The following is a 6000-nucleotide window of genomic DNA, read 5'->3' on the forward strand; positions in this document are numbered from 1 at the left end:
CCCCAGTTCTCACAGCTGCCTCAGCCTTGGCCAATGTTTGAGATAAGGCAGGATCAAAATATCACTGCCCTGGGCTCAGTTTCCAGGAATGAAGGATCAAGTGAAACCCAGCCGGGTGGGTGAGGGTGAAAACTGAAAGCCCCCAAATAGAGCCTGCAATCTCTTTACACAAGCCCCGACTTGCCCAGGGGCCACGTGGGTAGGCCAGCAGCTCAACTTCCTTCGGGATGCTTTACAAATATGATCAGACTCCTCCCTCCCTTCCCTAAGCTCCTAGACTCCTTCTCTTCCTTATCTCCCAACCGCAGATAGGGTGGTTGGACAGTCCAGGCATGTTTCCAAAGGACATAGGGGTGCAGTAAAAGCCTACCCAGGGGAACTGGCTCGCCGAGGTCATCAGGGTATTAGTGCAGGTCCCTGGCATCTTACACAGCACTTTCTGGATACAGATGGGTGGGTAGACAGACAGCCACAGGACACCTTCCCAGCCATTCTGACTTTGTAGCACCTTAGCAGAATTATCCTAACATGATCCTGAACTCCCATATTTATGCTCCACAAATCTCAACCACTTTGCCACGCCAGAGAGTGTTCCACACTTACCCTGTAAATGAATGGATGGATGGATCTTGCTCCAGCAACAGAATTCTTGGACAAATGTACCTCAGTGCCGGCCAGATATCTCACCAAGCCCCTACTTCTCAGCCCCCAGCCTCCATACCACACACTCAGTAGATGAAATCCATTGCAGTCAAAGCTCTGCTCTGACTCATTTCACATGTGCAGCAACAACAGCCAGAACCTATTCTCTTTCCTTTCACGCTACTGCCTACTTCCCCGCCCCCATGAAGCAGCTATTGGATCACTGCAGTGTCTAGGCGTGGCTACACAAAGAAGTTTCACCCCTGACAGGGAGAGTAGGGGAGGAGTTGGGGAAGGGTGGGTGAATAGTGAAAAAGCCCCGCCTTTGGCAATAACTGGAAAGCTCCAGGGACTAAAGCGGGGAGAAAGGGAATAGAATCAGGAGAGGTTGTGGAGCTGGTTAAGATCTGTGGTTTCTCGGGAGGACTTGAGACTTTGTGGCAGAGTGTCACTTCTGTATATAAGCTTCACTCATTCAAGTGGTCCCTTTGTCCACTGCATTATACTTATTTTCTTACTGTCACTGAATTGTAATCTGTAATAATTTAATTTATAAATTTGCTTGGTTGTTTAATGTCTGACCTTTCCCTTCCACTAATCAGTAAGCATTATGAGCTAACACTCAGTAACAACACTTATGCAACACTTGATATCTTCCAGGCACTCTTCTTAATATTTTACATATATTAACTAATTTAATCCTCATAACTACACTAGTTTGATTCACAATTTAGAGGTAAGAAAACTGAGGCATAGTCTGATTGCCCAATGTCAAACAGCTAATAAGTGACAGGACTGGGAAGGAGACTGGTATATAGAAGAAGGAATAAATAAATTAACTAGAGAACCAGGGGTAAAGGACAAAATGAAAGAGGTAAGAAAGACTTTGAATATGTTGAAGTTGAGTAGCCACAGAGCCCCACAGGATGAAGAAATGTGAGCTGGCAGCAAGAGGACCCTTTAGCCTGGGGGCACTCTCCCACGACACAGTCTTGCTGTCTTTTATTTTTAAAACATAAGTCCTTTCCAGCTAAGATGGGAACATTCTTCAAGGTCAGAGTTAGGGGATTTTCAACAACCCTAGCCTCAAGAGCTCAAGATCTTCCCTTCCCCTTTTCCCTATAAATCATGCCTCATTTTTTGGTACTTTGGTTTTTATTTTTTTTAAAAAAATTATTGGAGTATAGTTTGATTTACAATGTTGTGTTAGCTTCTGCTGTACAGCAAAATGAATCAGTTATACATATATCCACTCTTTTTTAGTCTTTTCCCATGTAGGCCATTACAGAGTACAGAATAGCATTCCCTGTGAAACTCTAATAAGTAGGTCCTTATTAGTTATCTATTTTATATATAGTAGTGTGTATATGTCAATCTCAATCACCCAATTTATCCCCCCTTACACTCTGATAGCCATAAATTTGTTTTCTACATATGCAATTTTCTTTCTGTTTTGTAGATAAATTAGTTTGTTCCCATTTTTAGATTCTACATATAAGTAATATCATATGATATTTGTCTTTCTGTCTGACTTAGACTTCACTCAGTAGAACCAAGACTCATTTTAAAACTACTTCCTCACTGGTATCTTTATTATTCACCTTCCCCTTTGTGCCCAACCTTTCTATCCACAAAACATACACTTCTTCCTACTGCAAAGTAAAATCTTCTACCACACTGCCTCTTCCTCAAATAATAGCCTCATCTCTCTTTCTTTCTCAGCCAAATTTCTGACTAAAGTAGTCTTCACTCACTGTTTCCATGTCTTCACTTTCCATTAGCTTCCCAATTTACTGTAATCTGGCTTCTAGCCCAATGCTCTTTCCTTGAGGTCACAAATGACCTTTATATTTCCACATTTTAGAAAACATTTTCACTCATTTTCTTATTTATTTTCAGTTTTTTTTCCCCCAGTATCAGCCACCCTTTTCTTTGGGAAACATTATTGCTTGTATTGGAAAACATGGTCATCTCCTGGTTTTCCTCTATTTCTCTAACCCTTCTCAGATTATGTCACTGGATATTCTCCAGTAATATAATATTGATGATGCTGGGACTCTCACAACACTTTATACATACAATCTCATTTATCCCACAGAACAACTCTTTGAAGTATTATTTTCCTTAGTTTATACATGTGGAAACTCAAGATCAGACAAGTTAACTGAATAGTCCAAGGGCACACAGCAATTACAAGCTTAATCCAGAATTCTAACCAGAACCTGACTCTAAGCATGCTGCATCATGCTGTCTTGCTCCAATGAGTAAGGACATGGAACAATAGAATGTCTTTGGAGTCTGAATTGGGATCCCAGAACTGCCACTTAAAATTTGCATGCTGTGTCATCTTAGGCAAGTACTTTAATCTCTCAGAGATTCTGTTTCCCTATCTATAAAATATGGAAAGAAACAAGGTCAGAAGATTTGAGAATATTTATAGATTTCTTAATCCAGTTCCAGACACAGGAACTCAATAACTGAGACCTGTTAGAATGACAGTGATAACTACTATGTCTATAATTATTAATATTTTCCCTCTAATTTTTCTACCTTTTATTATTATTTTAACCTTATTAGTCTACATTTTTGTAACTAGTTTCTAATTTTATTTGTTTTTTCCTGATTCAATCCTCCTATAAGAGAATGTAATTTCGACTGAGGCAATTAGTCAAACCCCTGTGTTTTTCCTACACACTACCTTCTCAGGCCTAGGACTGGAAGTTAAGCACACAGTGACCAGAAGGCTGTATAACTGACTATTTTACACATGTATTTGCTAATAATATTACTTTAAAATAACAGGTAGCATAGTCTTCTAGAATTCTTTACACATATATTTCGTTTAATCCTTATAACTATGGGAAGGTGCCATTACTATTATGCAAATTTACTAATTGGAACCTGAAAAAGGAAATGGCAACCCACTCCAGTATCCTTGCCTGGAAAATCCCATGGACAGAGGAGCCTGGTGGGCTATAGTCCATGATGTCACAAAAGATTCAGATACAACTTGGCAACTAAACAACACCACCACTAATTGGAAAGGGCAGAAATGCCATCTCTTGCATGTGTACTATATGCAGGCACTGAGATAGGCAATTTATATGTTATCTCACTAACCCTTCTAGAGCACATCCAAGATCTGAGGATTATTAGTTCTATCTTAAAAGTGAAAAAAATTAAATGGAATATATAAAACATTAAGTGACATCCAAATGAGCACAGAATTTCTAAGCAGAGGTGTTGAGATTTGGACTCTTTTTACTATACCATGCTACTTTTCACCTACCGACAGCCTTGTGGGGATAGACAACAGGCACTGGGAATGGAAAAAAAAAAGAGATTTAGATACTTCATTCTAAAGCTCTACTTACAGGATGAGGGCCATAGCAATTTGAAGCAGCATTTCTGCAAAATATTAGAATTGTTTAGCTCAGTTCAGTTTCAAAATGAATCCACAGCATGATAGACTTGGCACATAAACAAACACATAAGTTGACAATAAATAAATGCATAAATAGGAGAAAGAATAAAAGCTATTGTGACAACACTAAGGGATACACAATCATAAAAGATTAATAACCATATAAGGGATTTATCTAGTATCCAGAGAGCAGGTCCTAAAATTCTTATTCTTAGCATTGGTGAGACATCCAGATACCCAGGCATTGCTACACTCCACACCCCACTATGTTTGGTTTGAGAAGACTCAAGAAGACTTGGTCACTTTCTGCCAATATCTGAAGGGAAAGGTTGTCACAGGGTAGAAGGTTTAGATGAGGTTTGTATCTTAAGGGGGCAAAGTGAGGACATATGGGTAGAATGTACAAGCAGACAGATTTATACTCAGTATAAAGTATGGTTTTCTAATAATCACAATGAAGGGTCAAGTCAGTCTCCAGGGTTCCAGATAACAGTCTCTCCCATTTATCTTCACTAATATGTTACCAGCCTGGAGCTGGGCAGCTGTGGTTATTTTCTTTAGTGTCTGCCTCCTTTCTGGATTTGGAGCGATTCCACCAGGGTAGAGTTTAGATCCAAGATTGCCCTCCATCCAACCACCTCTCAAGACTCTCCCTAGCAGGATCTTGTGAACTTTGGCTGTGTTTGTACTCAGTGAGGTGCAAGTTGGCCTCTTATGAGAAAGCTTAAAGCTAACCAGGCAGGCTGGAGAAGGAGGTGGATGCAAGCTTAGCTATAGAATCTATACGCAGAGTTACTACTAAGCCTCAGGGAATAGGTCTCTCCAGAAATATCCCTAGAAACCAAACAGCACCTAGGAGTGAGGTGAAGGCAGTTTGAGGGCCTGGACTTAGATATAGGGGTAGGGCAAAGAGAAGTTGCCAGAAAAAAATAGGATTCTTAAGTTCTCCATATTGCTCGTAAGCTACTATCACGCCCTATTCTAAGTGCTTTACGTGTCTTAACTAATTTATAACAGCCATATGAGATAGGTACCATGATTATCATCCTTATTTTTCAGATGAGAAACCAAGATATAGAGAGGCCAAAGAGCTTGTTCATGGTAATACAGTCAGAAAACAGCAGTGGATTCAAGAACGCTCACTCAGGTCTCTGGCAGCAGAATCATTACATGGAAATTTTTGTATGTGTGTTTGTGTTCTTTTTTTCTTTAATGGAAATTTTCTAGCCCCGACCCATATCTAATGAATCAGAAATTTCCAGGGATAGGCCCAGAAATTTCCAGGGATAGGCCCATAAATCTGTGTTTTAACAAGCCCTCCAAGGTAATTCTGATGCCCACTCAAGTTTGAACACCACTGTTCTAATGCACTAAATGAAATAACTTCTGTCCTTCCCAATTAGAAGCTCTTCCCATCTTCCCTGCACAACTATTCTAAATTTCTACAGTTTCCCTAAAGTCCCTATTTTGGCATCTTGTTATCAGTCCAGAAAAATGGACCCCTGCCCTTATCATCAAGAAAACAGATGCTATTAGGTATGAATCCCTTCCATCACTTTCCCTTATGCCAGAAAATTTCTCTCTCCATTCACCCTGGCTTTTCCTCTTGGTGGAGAGGAGAGAGAATGAGCCTCTCCTGTCTCTCCTGCCCTCTATGCACCGTGCTTTATTAACCTCTTTTCCACAGGTACCTTTATTGTTCACCTTTCCTCTTGTGGCCAGTCACTCTACCCACAAATATATTTGAATTCCTCCCATTGGTGAGGTGGGGGGGTCCTTTTTTCTTGACATCTTCATGATTTACTATGCCTCTGGGTTTATTTCAAGAGACTTCAAGATTCTCCAGCAATAACCCCATGCCTACTTTCACTTAACCACTTCCCTCAACTTCCCTTTAATAACCTCTATCTCCCTAATCCCCAGCCCTCCATCTA

At 40.3% G+C, this 6000-nt stretch overlaps 1 protein-coding gene across 2 annotated transcripts in view; it reads right to left on the reverse strand.

Moving 5' to 3' along the window:
* EDA2R (ectodysplasin A2 receptor) overlaps positions 1-765 on the reverse strand; it is a 112594-nt gene extending 111829 nt beyond the window's left edge. For both annotated transcript variants that reach the window (XM_065915679.1, XM_065915678.1), the window contains exon 1: positions 604-765. The gene's annotated coding sequence lies outside the window, so the exon portion shown is untranslated. The remainder of the gene's footprint in view (positions 1-603) is intronic.
* Between the last annotated feature and the right edge of the window lie 5235 nt (positions 766-6000).

Source organism: Muntiacus reevesi, chromosome X (genome assembly GCF_963930625.1).
Source record: "Muntiacus reevesi chromosome X, mMunRee1.1, whole genome shotgun sequence".
Taxonomy (NCBI): Eukaryota; Metazoa; Chordata; class Mammalia; order Artiodactyla; family Cervidae; genus Muntiacus; species Muntiacus reevesi.